The sequence below is a fragment of the Callospermophilus lateralis genome, chromosome 2 (genome assembly GCF_048772815.1).
Source record: "Callospermophilus lateralis isolate mCalLat2 chromosome 2, mCalLat2.hap1, whole genome shotgun sequence".
Taxonomy (NCBI): domain Eukaryota; kingdom Metazoa; phylum Chordata; class Mammalia; order Rodentia; family Sciuridae; genus Callospermophilus; species Callospermophilus lateralis.
The window spans coordinates 6643898-6658806 of record NC_135306.1 but is presented as its reverse complement, the minus strand read 5'-3'; the positions used below and the strand labels follow the sequence as shown (position 1 = coordinate 6658806).

Here is a 14909-nt window from a genome sequence, read left to right as displayed (position 1 = left end):
AAACCCTCTGGCTTCACTTTTGGTTTTTTGGTACCAGGGATTTAATCTGGGGGCGCTTAACTACTGAGCCACATCCCCAGACCTTTTTTATATTTTAATATGGACATGGGGCTGGGGATGTGGCTCAAGTGGTAACATGCTCGCCTGGCATGCGCGGGGTGCTGGTTTGATCCTCAGCACCACATAAAATAAAATAAAGATGTTGTGTCCACTGAAAACTAAAAAATAAATATTAAAAATAATTCTTTCTCTCTCGCACCCCCCCCCCCCGTCTTAAAAAAAAAAAAATATGGACAGAGCCTCGCTAAGTTGCTGAGGCTGGCCTCAAATTTGCAATTCTCCTGCCTCAGCCTCCTGAGCTGCTGGGATCATAGGTGTGTGCCACCTCGCCCAACAGCTTCACTTCTTTTGATACAACTTAAAAATCACTGTCTTAGGAGGTCACTGAGCTGGGCAATACAGGATTAGATTCCCAACAGCTGGTTGAGGATCACACTCTGACATGCGGGTCGTGACAACAGTTGCTAGGTTACTTTTCAGGGACTTGAAGGCTGCTTTGACTCCTGGGCCTGCCCATGTGTGGTGGGTGACTGGAATGGCATCTCTGTCTTCATGTTACATCTGTCACTTTGCTGCCTTAACCTTTGGGATTGATTCTACTGGGCCCTGCACGTGGCCATGTGGGCATGTGGGTTGCGGACTGGCACTGGTGTGTGTTTTCTCGTGCTTTCTCAGCAGCTACAGTAGCCCAAGCAGCCCAAGTCCTTCGGCTCCATTGTAAGGCCCAGGTAGAGCCAGAAGTCCAGAACATTTGCACAGGAGGATGGCACCAGCTACACTAGGAAATGTCAACTGTGACCGCCTGGTGGTCCAAATTTCATGCAAGAAGAAACATCTTTTGGACCTGGAAATTACCAAAACTCTGTCACTCTCGCAAGCCAATGAAAGCCTGTTCTCCCTGTGTCTGGAGAGCAGCCTGGTCCCTTGGTCAGGGTTGTGTGCCCCTAGCTGAAGTCCCAGTTACCCGCTTTGGCAAAGGCCCAACTAAAGCCCTGCCTGTGTGTTTGTGCCTGTGTTTGAGGAGATTTCATTTCTGCCACCACTGAGTCAGAAGTTCCCATGCCCAATATTGTTTCTTAAAAAAAAAAAAAAGCAAGGGGAATAAAAGTCACTGTAGATTAAATAAGAGTTAACAGAAAAGCCACAGGAAGCAAGAAAGGACACGCCTAGCTGGAGGACAGGTGCATAAATGAACGGATAGAACTGACAATGCGGGAATCAACTCTCACCTGTGTGGTGATGTGAAGAGGGTGGCGGGAGAGTGACCTCGAGAGTGCTGCGGGCTCAATTGAGAACAAACCTGGAAGGAAATTACAGTCAGGCCAAAGGAAGGCGTTCGCAGGGTTTGAAAGGCACTGCAGCGTCCAGGGCCTGGGTTCTGAGCACAGAGGAGAAGGGTGGAGTTTTAAAAGGCCAAGCCTGCCGCTGCCCAGCTGCTTCACGGCAGGATGGGTGGAGGGGGCCCAGGGTGTGCTGCTGCTAGGATCTGTCAGGAGGCACCACTGCTCAGCGGCTGCAGGCGTGGCGGGCGCAGGCGAGGGCCCAGGATGCGCAGTTGCTGTGCTGTGGCCCCATTCACAAATACTCAGGGGAGCACATGCCTCGGCTCCAGTCCCTCAAAAGCTCCTTGGCTTTATTTTGAGGATGCTGAATCAAAGTGCAACCTTTTAAAAATGTTTTTTATAGTTGTAGATGGGCAGAATGTCTTTATTTTATTTGCTTCATTTTTATGTGGTGCTGAGTATCAAACCCAGTGCCTCACACATGCTAGGCAAGCGCTCTGCCACTGAGCCCCAGCCCCAGCTCCCTCCTTTTTTTTTTTTTTTTTAGCATTCTAATCCTAGGTTTATTCAATACATTTTAATCATTCTAGACAACAAAGAACAAATACAATCTTACCTAAAATGCCACAAAGTTATAAAACTCAAAACAAATTTTATAGTACTGACTGTGGAATAAGAGAAAAAGAAAAAAAAAAAAAAAAAGCAATGTACACGTTGCCAAGGTGTCCTCCAAGACCACGGTGAATGTCGGCCAGAACAGGGGGTTCTGTAATGTCCTCCCAGAGCTGGCTCTCACCTTGCTCACCAATTTCAATGTGTAAGGGACAGGTGGGGCAGAGGGGTGCGGGAGGATGGAAAGACAGAATCATTAACAGCAACTAACAGGTGGGGGGACCACCCTGGAGGCTGGAGGAGAATTCAGGTAGAATTCAGGCAGCGGGGGGAAGGCCAGGTCTACCAGGAATGGTGGATTGGTCCCCTTTCCTGTGGACAGAGCACATCAGCAGCAAGGGCACAACCAGGTTTGCCAGACTGGCTCAGGCCATCTGTGAAGAGGCTGGGCCACACTGCCACCTGGAAGCTTTCCCAGCCCTTTTTATTGTCTTGAGACAGGGTCTCACTAAGTTACTAAGGGCCTCACTAAATTGTTGAAGCTGGCTTTGAACTTGTGATCCTCCTGCCTCAGCCTCCTAAGCTGCTGGGATTACAGGTGTGCCCCATCACACCTGACTCCTGTACTTTATTCTAAAAAATGAACTGTGTGAGGATCACTGGACTCAATGTTTGAACTGAGACAGTAACATTCTGTGACCCTGTGAAATATACATTTGGTCTCCCTCCTAGGACTCTTCAAAGCAATAGTATCTTTTTGTGTGCTACTGAGTTGACCAATGGCTGGCAGCTCCTGGGTAGCTTCAGAAGAGGGGCTGCCCGCTCACCAGAAAGACCACAGCAGCACTAGCAGGCTGGTTTCAATCCCACCTCTTGAGCTTGGAGGAGAGTAAGCAGTTGAAGGCTAAGTTGATGGCCAAGGGCGAGTGGTCTAAACAATAATTTTTTTTTTTGTAGATGGACATGATACCTTTATTTTATTTATTTATTTTTATATGATGCTGAGGATTGAACCCAGTGCCTTACACATGCTAGGCAAGTGCTCTGCCGCTAAGCTACAGTCCCAGCCCCTGGACATAAAGGTTTTAAGATATATCCAGGACTTGCTTTAAAACTACCCAGATGGAAGAACTGGGAAAATAGCTGGGGTACAGCAAAGTGAGATGAGCCATGAATTGAGGTTTGGGGGCCATTATATTCTCTCCCTTTGTATCTGTTGGAAATGCTACATATCCATGAGGAGGAAGGCAGAGCCACAATGTGGAAGGAGCCCGGGACCCTGGTGATGGAGGAAGCATGGTTCACCTCTGGACTGAGGTTATGGGAGGGGGGAGGGAGGGGGAGGGAGGGGGAGACATCAAAATTTGGATCTTGTTTAAGCCGTTGGCTTCATTAACAGCCAGTTGAGGTTTAACTGATGTGCCCTATTGAGGCCTGCAGCCAAAAGCCACTCCAGAGAGCACCACTGTGTCTGAACAAGCTGCAGTGAGGGTAAAAGCAACACAGGCTCCACCCTTTTTATTGCCCAGAGGGTGTTGGAACTTATAAAATTTGAACTTCAGTTGAATGCTTGAGGGAGGAGAAAACTCAGGGTTTTCTCTGAATGACAGGGATAATTTAGGGTTGGGCACCTCAATGATTTTATTTATAGGAATGGCTGGCTGTAGGGAGGCTGCAGCTGTGATTGGTAGAAGCAGCTGTCACTTACGTAAGCCTGGGTGTTTGGGACTGTGTGCCTTGACAGCGTTTATGGTTGCCTGTGTTTGGATGGGATTACTCAGCATGGCCATGGGGTGGCCTTGTCTGATGCTGATGTTCTGGGCAACTGCTCATGTTCAACAGGAAAGCACAGTCCTAACTGTGGGTGCCAGGCGGCTTTTCTCCTCCTGAACTCTTGTACGAAGAATAAAATCCAGAGCCCTGAGATGGGGGGATCCAGGTTCCATACCCAGCATTGCAAAAACAAGACAAAACAACAACAAAAACCAAACCAATCCACAGAGCTGGATGAGCTCTCATGGGGGGCCATGGGTCCCACCTCACTTCCTGTGGCCATCCCACTTTGTTGCTGCTGTCCAGGCACGCTGTTCCCCAATATCCATTGCTCTATAGCCATCAGCAAGCCCTTCTGTAGAGGGCCAGGCAGGAGGCAGTGATCTGGCTCTGAGCGGTACTGTGCCCACCCTGTTCCGGGCGACAGACCTCTCATGTCATAGCAGACATGACGAGCCTGTGCCATGCTCTGGCAGTAGAGCTGAATCACCAGTGGCATTTGGTGAGAGCCCCCCTGCTCTTCTCTCCATGCTGGATGGAATGAGTCACTACAGGGAGGCGTTTGGACCTCGTGGATTTGGGCAAGAGTCTGGAGAGGTGGGAGACCGCGACGGGCCTGGGCTTCAGCTAGACGTATCTTTCCAAAGAACAGAAGCAATGGTACAATCCATTCTGTGAGTTCTACCAGTGTGACTCTGAAACTCCTCCATGGAGAGGTGGCATCTTGTTCCCCCTCCCATGACACTGGGGGCAGCTCTGTGACTGCCCTGGCCTAGAGTGGGCCAGCTGTAACAGGTGTGGCATCCAAGGCTTGTGCGAAACAATGCCTTTCACGTCTGCCCTGCTCTCTTGGCACATCACTCCTGGAACCTGGTCATCATGCTTGAGAAAGTCCAAAGGGCCTGAGGAAGGCCCACGTGGAGAGGAAACCAGGCCCAGGCCAAGTCCCTTCCTGGCTAACAGAAAGCTCCAAGTTGCCCAAGACCAGGAGCTGTCTTGGAAGTGGACTTTCCACCCCGGTCAAGGCACCCCTGGTGACACCACGTGCAGCAGCCATGAGCTGGCCAAGCTGCAGAGTTGAGAAGCACAGGGTTCAGGATGTTTGCAACGCAGCCACAGGTCGTTAGGTGGCAACAAGTTGTAAAATCAAGATTTTGTGATTAGAGCCACCTTTCTCACAAGCAAGAAATAAACTTCTATCTTGCGGAAGCTGTTTTTACTTCAGATCTCTGCTGTTTGGTTGTGTCAGCTTCCATTGCTGTGACAAAACACCTGAGAATAACAACTTCAAGGAGGAAAGACGTAATTTGGCTCCCAGTTTCAAAGGTTTCAGCCTGGGGTAACTTGACTCTGTCGCTATGGGCCTTGCTGGCAGAAGGGCGAGGGGAAGGAAAGCCACCAGCTCATGGCAGCCAGGAAGCAGAGAGGGTGGGGTGTGCTGGGGACAAGATATAACCCCCCAGGACCCACTCCCTTCAACTAGGCCCCACCTCCTGCAGTTTCCACCCCTCCCCCAACAAAGCAGACAAATTCTGGATTCGTCAGCTGATCAAGCCGTTGATGAGGTCAGAGCCCTGGAGATCCAATCACCTCCCTGAAGGCCCGACTCTGGCCACTGCTGCACTGGGGACCAAGCCTTCAAGACGCGAGCCCCTGGGAGACGTTCCATATCCAAGCCATAATGCTGGCCACGCGTCTTAATGAATGTGCCACCTCAGGGCCTCTTCTGCCATTGCTGTCCCCTCTCCCTGGAGTGCTCTCTCTGCTGTGTGTCTGCCAAGTTCCCTTCCTCATCAGAAAGCCTGCCCTGAGCCCCCTGCATAAAATAGTGCCCTCACCTGCAGCTCCTTTGCTGTTCTCTCTTTCTCTATAGCCCGCATCACCACCTGCCATCATGCCGTCTATTTCTGTGTGTGTTTCTTCAATGCTCGTGTCCTTCAATGCTCGAACACAAGGTGCCAGAAGACGGGAATTGGTCTGTCCTACTTACTACAGTCCCCGGCAGCAGCCTGGCATGTAGCAGTGCTCAGTAAACCTTGGGGAATGATCCCAACACTCCAACCTCTCAGATCCTATTCTTCCTCTCACACGCTCATCCCCTGGGACAGTGATTTGTGATCCCATGAGACTTGATGCCCTGCTTATTTACTTATTTTGGGGAATTGAACCCAGGGCCTTGCATATGGCATGCACTCTGCCACTGAGTTACACCCTCAGTCTTCAACACCCTCTTTATACCAAATAGGTCATAATGTCTCCTTTTCTCTCCTGAAATAGTTTAAATACCCAATATAAGCTATGGATTCACTTGCTTCTAGCCTGCATGGTTTCTAGGAGAGGATGCATATAATTCTAAGGCTTCTTTTTTGTGGTGCTGGGGACTGAACCCAAGGTCTCCTGAAGGTTAGGTAAGTGCCCTACCACTAAGCTATATCTCCAACCCCTCAAAAAATTTTTTTTCTTCATCTTCAATTTTCTGAGCTTTCAATATGATATGCCAAAATTTGGTTTGGTTTTGTTTGCATTTTTAAAAATTTATTTATTTATCCCAATTTGTTATATATGACAGTAGAATGCATTGGAATTCATATTACAAATATACAGCACAATTTTTCATATCTCTGGATGTATGCAAAGTATATTCACACCATTCATGACTTCATACAAGTTCTTAAGGTAATGATGTCCATCTCACTCCAACATCTTTTTGACACTCCTTGCCCCCTTCTTTCCTTGCCCTCCCCTCTGCCCTATCTAAGTTAATCTAATCCTCCCATGCTCCCCCTCCCTATCCCACTATGAATCAACCAACCCTCTTATATCAGAGAAAACATTTGGCATTTGTTTTTTTGGGATTGGTTAACTTCAGTTAGCATCGTATTCTCCCACTCCATCCATTTACCTGCAAATGCATAATTTTATTCTCTTTTATTGCTCAGTAATATTCCATTGTGTATGTATACCACAGTTTCTTTATCCATTCATCCACTGAAGGGCATCTAGGTTGGTTCCACAGTTTAGCTATTGTGAATTGTGCTGCTATAAACATTGATGTGGCTGTGTCCCTATAGTATGCTGTTTTTAAGTCCTTTGGGTATAAACTGAGGAGTGAGATAGCTGGGTCAAATAGTGGTTCCATTCCCAGATTTCCAAGGAATCTCCACATTGCTTTCAGATTGGCTGCACAAACTTGCCGTCTCACCAACAGTGTATGAGTGTGCCTTTTCCCCACATCCTTACCAACACTTACTGTTGTTTGTATTGTTTGCATTTTTCCTGCCTGGTGTTCTAAGAGGTTCCTGGATCTTGGCATCTGATGTTAACTTGGGAAAACTTCTCAGTCATTATAGCTGCAATTATTGCTTCTGCTCCTTTCTCTTTTCCTTCTCCTCTGGCATTCCCCTTATATGTATGTTACACCTTTCCTACTTGTCTTCCAGTTCTTGAATATTCTATTCTGTTTTCTTTTTTATCCCCAGTGATTTTTCTCTTTGCTTTTCCATTTTCAATATTTCTGCTGTCATATCCTCAAGCTGAGAGGGTCTTTCCTCAGCTGCACCCAGGCTACTGAGGTAAGTAAATCATTCCTACTGAGGTGTAGTCACTATTCATTTTGTTTTTTGAACCTGAGCATTTCTGTTGGATCTCCCCATTCCTCTACTTGTCTGTTCCTGCACATTGTCTTTCTTTTCCTTTTTCCCCTGGAGCTCTTAGCATATCAGTCATGGTTGTTTGCAGCGCCTGGTCTAGCTTCTCAGGAGGGCAGGTCTTGTCAAGAAAATCAGAAGGGCTGGGGGTGTAGCTCGGGGGTAGAGTATACGCAGGCATAGTCAAAATTGTTACTTCTCCCTCTGCCAGAAGTAGGAGATTTCCCTCCAGTGTTCATGGTGGGGAACGGCAGGGCTCTGGGAGGCAGGCCTCACGATGCTGCTTCCCTTTAAACTTTTAAGTCTTAGACTTGCGCACACTGAGCCCCTGGAAATCCATCCATTTCAGCTCAGGGCCCGCACCCAGGTCCAGGTTCTGGGAGTTTCTACTCCAGGAAGTTGGGTTTCTGTGCATCTATTTGCCTGTCTTTCTCTCCAATTCTAGGGCAGCAATTTGTCCTGTGACCTCAGTTCTCTGATGGATCTAAGAGGGATATGCTGGTTCTTCAGTCGGTTCAGATTTTTACTTGTTAGGATGGTTAAGTTGCCCAGGCTGGCCTCAAACTTGCAATCCACCTGCCTCAGCCTCCTAAGTGGCTGGGATCCCAGGTGAGCACCACTGTACCCAGCCAAAAATGGATATTTTGGTATGAAAGTGCTCAGGCTTGCCCACACCCACACTAGAAGGTTCCATAAGGAGACCATAAAGAAATAAGCTCAGGGCTGGGCTGTAGCTCGGGGTAGAGGGCTGGCCTAGCATCTTGGCATGCACGAGGCCTTGGTTCCATTCCCAACACAACACATAAAAAAAAACTGGCAATACTTGAGCAACTTGCCAGTCCCTTCCATGGGCAACCATTTCTGCCTTTCAGAGCATTTTCAAGTACTTAAGAGGAGTCACCCGTTCACAGGTGGGTCTCCGTTGTCTGTCATCAACTTCTCCCAAGCATCTCCTCTGGCCAGGCCCTGGCATCGTGCTGAGATTACAGCAGGGACCTGGTCCAGCAAGACCTTGCCACACAGGGGAGCTGGAAATGCCCCTCAGTGTTTCTCCACTCACCCAGCAAGTACTTCCTGACCAGTGCGGGCATGTGTGACGGCTCCAGCCCTCTGCCCCAAAGGCAACACTGAGGTCCTAATCCTCAGTACCTAAGAATGGGACCTTGTCGGGAGCTGCTACACGGAACCCAGCGCCCTCAGCCCTGAGCCACGAGTGTGGGGGTGTGGCGAGCCAGCCCCGGCTGTGTGTGAACCAGGGCGCTGGGCGCACAGGGTGGGCTGGACCCACGCTGCCTCTCTGTTTGGGCGGGTGATGTAAGTGCCTTTCCGCTGGCTCTGCCCCTGATCCCACACAGCACATGAGATGGGCGTGGCCTCCCTAGATGTCCATCAACCTGCTGACAGGGGACATCCTGAAGCTAGCCTCAACCCGCTGAAGCCTGACCCCTGGCCTCATTGAATGGCTTCTCCCCATAAGAGGGCTCAGGGCGGCTCCTCGCTCTTTCTTGCCTGCCTTGTCCCTGTGGGAGCTGCGGCTGAGGAGCCGTCACTGAACCAAAGAAAAGGTGCTTCCTGTGTCTGTGTCTTGGAGCGACCCTGACGGGTTCAGTTGTGTGATGCAACAGGATCTTACTTGGAAATGGGATCTTTGTGGATGAATCAATTCAAGACAAGGTCAAATTGGTTTAGGGTGGATTTTAATCCACCTGGTGTCCTTATAAGATGGGCAAGAGAGACACAGGCACAGAAGAAAATGGCATGGGAAGATGGCCGAAGTGAGTGATGCATCTACAAGCCAGGGACGCCAGGGATGGCTGAGGACGCCAGAAGCTCAGGGAGGGGTGTGGGAGAGATCCTCCACCGGAACCGCACAGAAAGCACGCCCCGTTGATCCCTTGACTTTGGGCTCATAACCTCCAGTACCACTGGGGAATAAATTTTAGTTGTTTAAAGCTACCCACTTTAGAAAGCTGCTATTTTGTTAGGACAGCCCCAGGACATTAGTGCCAGGTCACTAGAGGGCTGAGTCCCAAAGGAAGAGAAAAGATGTACTAAGCCAAAAGAATGGCAGGTGCAGGGGCTGGGGGAAGACGAGAGCCGGTGGACTCAGGAACTGAGGTCACTGTGGAGCTCATCCTGTTGACTCGGTTCCCGTGAGAACCCTACAGAATGCCTGGGGCTGACCACCTGTGCTCTGGAGCAACACAGATTGTTATCGTTCCAGGAGGGACATTCCCTATGTCACATCAGGGGAGAGTGGTGTTGGGTGCTTCAGCCTCAGAACACTCAGCTAAAGGACCACAGGCCTAAGGCCAGGTCTGAGTCCAGAGGCACTGGAGGTAGGTATTGTGACCACTGTGTGTTCTAGGGGGACCAACTGTCCGTTTGCCTTTTAAAGTCAGTTTCCTTATCAAATAAGTACAAATAAATACAAATAGTTCAAGGAAAGCACTTTACCTACTCTTGGACTCACAGAGACGCCCAGTAGATGATGGACACTACTTATAGAGTGGGTGCTTCTTTTTTTATTGAAGTTCTGAGGATGGAAGCCAGGGCCTTGTGCATGCTAGATCCCCGAGCTCAGTGAGTACTTTATATGAATACTCGTTAAATTAATATAACAGGGTACAGGGGGCTCAAGGTATGTGAATTCACACTGCATCTTGGCTGGTCAACTTCTCCATCAGTTACAAAAGGGCTATTTAGAGCTGGGGACTTGGGGTGTAGCTCAGTGGTAGAGCTTGCCTAGCATGGACAGACAAATCCTTGGGTTCAGTCCCCAGTACTGGAAAAAAAAAAAAAGGCATAGATCTGAAAGCCCATGATACTTTGAGAGGACCATAAAAATATCTTAATTTTAATTTCTTTTAAAATGTACGAAAAGATAATAATTAATGTGGGATAATGAATTCAGTCTGAATGCTTGTTCTTTCTAGAAACATGGGTGTCAAACATAACTCTTGCATTCTTTTTACAGAGAAAGGGACCTCTGAAGGCAACAGTGACTAAGGCCCGGGAGAGTGGTAATATGGCATTGAACACAGGTAAATCTGTGTGTGGTTGGGACTTCTTGTGCAAATATGAGTGTCTGCACTTGAGCATCTCTCTGTGCACATCTGTTGTGTCTGTGAACATGTGAGTGTAGTGGGGGCAGTTTCTAGGAACCTTAAAGGGAGGGGGTCATGAGGGTCTGAGCCAAGGGCCACAAGGTGCCACCTCCCTGGTCCAGGTGTCTGGGAGGTGCCCTGGGGCGGCTCGGGGACTTGTTGTTTCTGAAACGGCCAGCAGGGGGCGCGCGGAGCCGCCTGGTCCTGACGGGGCTGGGTGGTCCCGGGGCTCTGAGTTTGGGCACAGGGCAACCTGGGTGCCCTTTAGGGACTGTCGTTTCACTTTACAGAGGAGGCCCGGCGCAGCGTGGGCACTTGTACAGGCTCAGTGGGGGACGCAGGGCTGCTGGCTTCCTAGTCACTGGGGACCTGCCTGGGGATTCACTCCTGGGCACCAGGGCTGTGGCCAGGGCCTCCTCCTCCTGGCTCTGGGACAGCCTTTTCCAGGCACATCCACCTCCTATTCCCCAAGCCTCCCCTCTTCCCAGGGCTCCCCTAGTCAGTCCTCCAACGCCGAGGACCTAAGGGTAAAGACGATGGCCTTCTATTTACTCTGAGCACCTTACAGGTCCCAGCCCTTTCAATTTTTTTTTTTTCAAATTTTAAAAATTCTGATAAGATGCAGGTCATATAAAAATTTTCACCATTTCTAAGTGGACGGTTGACAATATTAAACTCTCACATTGTTGGGAACCATCACCGCCATCCTCCTCCTGAGCCTGTTTCATCCTGTAAAACTGCAATTCTGTGCCCATTAAACAATAATGTCCCTTTCCCCGTCCACCAGCCTGTTTTTAGCCTGTTCTCTCCCTTCCTCCCTTCCTTCTTTCCTTCCATCCTTCTTTCCTTCCTTCCTTCCAGGGGCACTTTGCCACTAAGCTACATCCCCAGCCCTTTCTATTTTTTTATTTTGAGACAGGGTCTTACTAAGTTGCCAAGGCTGGTCTCAAACTTGAGGTCTCCTGCCTCAGCCTCCCAAGTGGCTGGGATTACAGACATGCACCATGGAACCTGGCTGGGTGCATCACTTTTAACCCCAGGAAAAAGATTCCATCCAGAAGCTGCATCACATACCCAAAGCCAAAGATGACAAGAGCCAGGATTTGAACTCAGGACTCTAACTTCAAAGCCTGTACTTACTGCCACTGTGGAGCATGGGACACTTGGAGCAGTGACGTGGTGGCTGCTCCTCATTCTGAGGGCACCAAAGATGCAGAGACTAATGGATGCTCAGTGGAAAATGGGGGGAATGCAGTCTAGTCAGGCACGCTTTATAGGTGAGGATACTGATAACTGGGGAAGGGGGAATGACCCACCAGGTTGCTACTGGGGCCAGCTCACCTGAGTCCCAGGCTGGGTATTTTTCTGTTCCTAGCAGGCTGGGTCTTCCACCTGGCACAGAGTAACTGGTCAATAAACTCACTGAATGAGAGGAGGAATGTCTCCTGTCACCCAGAGTGAGTTGTCACAGACTCTACCCTACTGCTCCACACCTGACGGGGGCTGGCCACACGGGGCACACACCTTAGTACCTCAGCAAAGACTGGACTGGTCATGTGCTACTCCCGCAGCCACCACCATGTATAAAAGTGTGAATTCTCCTATCCTTTAACGAGTGCATGATCTAATGAAGGAAACCAAAAGCAACCTGGCCAAGTCAGTACAGATGAGCCTTAACAGACAAAGGATTCTGGGCTGGGGCTGGGGCTCGGTGCTAGAGCGCTCATCTAGCACGTGTGAGGCCCTGTGTTCATCCTCAGCACTACACTAAATAAATAAGATAAAGGTATCGTGTCCACCTACAACTAAAACAAAGAATTCTTACAAATCTAACAAAAGACCCACATTTCAATAGAAAAGCAAAAGTAGTCAAAAGATAGAATTGGAGGTGGGTGTGGTGTTGTACATCTGAAATCCCAGCATCTCAGAAGGCTAAGGCAGGAGGATTGCAAGATCAAGGCCGGCCTCAGCAACTTTGTGAGACCCTGTCTCAAAGAGAAAAATAAAAAGGATCTAGTTTAGAGGTAAGCATCCCTAATTCCTTGTGTGTGTGTGTGTGTGTGTGTGTGTGTGTGTGTGTATAATTAGTTTCCCTATATATATTTATGGGAAATTAACACACAACAAACAAAACTTGCAGTTGGGTACATAACTCAGGGATAGAACACTTTTCTAGTATGTGTTCCAGATCCAGACCCACCAAAAACTTGCTTGAGGTTACTCATAATTAATTAAATGTAAACTAAAGTGAAACTATTGTTTTGCCTCAGATAAATGAAGAATGAGTTTGAAACCCACCCAAATGGTGTTATAAGGCACCGGAAAGCCATAATACATGATTTGAAAACATTGGGTTCAAGGGGCTGGGGATATAGCTCAGTTGGTAGAGTGTTGCCTCCCATGCAGAAGGCCCTGGGTTCAATCCCCAGCACCACAAAAAAGAAAAAAAAAATCGGGTTCAAGTGCTCATTGGTATCAGTTTTGGAAGGCAAAGTAATAACACACATTACTCTTTAATGCAATGCAGTGCCTCCTCTCCTGGAACTGGATCTTACCGGAATATTCTACCTACACACACAGACACACACCTGGACCATCAGATGATCCCAGTGTCCCTGAGTATGGCTCAGTATCACCGTACAGTTGTCCCCATTGCGCACTATCATGCAGCTGCAAAAAGGAGCACGCTGGAAAAGGCAGGCTGGTTCCACGCTGACCACGTTTCTTGGCCTGGCCACCCTTCTGCCTTTGTGGGCCTGTTCCCTCCTTGGACAATCCCTTTCTGTGGGATGTCACAGGGTCTCGTCACCAGGTGGCAGGAGGTGAGACAAGCCATGCTTTGCTGCCTGTCCATGAAGTGGTCAGCACTCGTGGTGACCCACAGCAACTGACTCTGCAGGAGGGGACTTGGTGGGTGACTGATCAGGGACGAGAACTGGCTGCAAAGTTGGTGTTTCTTGGTTACTCATAGTTAATAAGACATGGCAGCTGACACGGCAACCTTGACCTTGAGGGACTGGGTTGTTTAAGTAAACTCTGGTCCCCAAAGCCATCTGCGTAAGACTTAAACAAAGCGAGGAGGACTGCTCGATTGTGTTTTTAGGTTTGTGCACGAGGATATCTCAGCAGACACCACCAGGCTGGGTGCAGTGGCGCCTGCCTGTAATCCCAGCTATTCGGGAGGCTGAGGCAGGAGGATCACAAGTTCGAGGCCAGCCTGGGAAACTTAGTGAGACCCTGTCTCATAATTAAATAAGAAGGCTGGGGATGTGGCTCGGTGGGAGGGCACCCCTGGATTCAATCCCCAGTACCACGGAAAAAATAATAATAAAAGAGGGATTCCGAGCTGCCTGATGCTGGGGTGGAAGAAAGAATGAGAGCCCACACAGACCCGGGATCTGGGACCTGTCGGTATAATTGCTTCACGGCAATAGTGGCACAGCTCTGTAAATTTACTAAAAATCATGGAATTGTATGATTAAAACAAGAGGACTTTATGGTATATAAAATGTAACTTAATGAAGCTGCTAATAACAAGTGAGGGGGCTCTGAATCACAGACCTTGGAGAGAAGGCATTTATGTGCTGTGTGACTTCTGGCCAATTACTAGACCTTTCTGAGAATCGATTCTGAAGTGAGAATAATGACAGCACCTGCCTCACAGGGCTGGAGTGAGACATGATGAGCTGACACACAAAAAGCACTTATCATGCTTCCTGGCCAATAGTCCGTGTCCCACAAATGTCATGACTGTTATGGGTACTAGTCAAAAGTAAATCAGTGGGAGAAGTGCTGCAAAGGAGACGGCCAGGGGCTCGAGGCCCAGTCACACCGGGCAGTGGGCCAGAGTTGTCCCGGGTGACCTTCAGGATGCCTTCCAACACAGCTTCCCAGGCCTCTGTCGGCCAGGGGCCAGCGCCCTCCCCTGTGGGACACACCTCCATCAGCCTGGGCAACTAACGCCACCAGCCCGGACAGAGGCATGTGGGTGACTCCAGGGTATCTGGAGTGTTCAGTGCCCACGAACTGGGTGGTGACACGTACACCCTGCCCCCGCAGGGCCTGGTGTCCAGGGGAGGTCAGCGCGTTGACACAGGGTAAGGTGCAGGCCATCCCAGCCGGGCCTGTGACGTGGCCTCAGGCAGACTCGCAGCCTCCACAGCCCCCTTTTCTGAATGTGCAGATCCTCAGCTTTGGGAGCCACCTGGCCCTCTGGGGCTCAAGTCCTGCCCCCTGCCTGGCTGCCCTGTAGTCCCCTGCCCCCACCAGGGCCTGCACAGCTCCACCTCTTCTCTGAGGCCTCTGTATCCACCCAGGCTCTCCCCTGAATTCAGGGAGCACCTGGTACCTGCCGAGCCCTGAGCTATGTGCCCTGGTCCTCACTGAGGCCGAGCACAAAGGACGTCTTCTTTCATTACTGAATATCT

General features: G+C 49.5%; 1 protein-coding gene and 1 long non-coding RNA gene across 3 annotated transcripts in view; one reads left to right on the top strand and one right to left on the bottom strand.

The window, feature by feature from the left end:
• LOC143392263 (uncharacterized) overlaps nucleotides 1-14909 on the top strand; it is a 33844-nt gene that overhangs the window by 7906 nt on the left and 11029 nt on the right. The window lies entirely within an intron of this gene.
• Nucleotides 1-14909, bottom strand: part of LOC143392259 (kynurenine--oxoglutarate transaminase 1) — a 31384-nt gene that overhangs the window by 10536 nt on the left and 5939 nt on the right. Inside the window, exon 2 of one of the 2 annotated variants that reach the window (XM_076845321.2) lies at nucleotides 1290-1360. The exons of the other annotated variant lie outside the window; for it this stretch is intronic. The gene's annotated coding sequence lies outside the window, so the exon portion shown is untranslated. The remainder of the gene's footprint in view (nucleotides 1-1289; nucleotides 1361-14909) is intronic. 2 annotated transcript variants of the gene reach the window in all.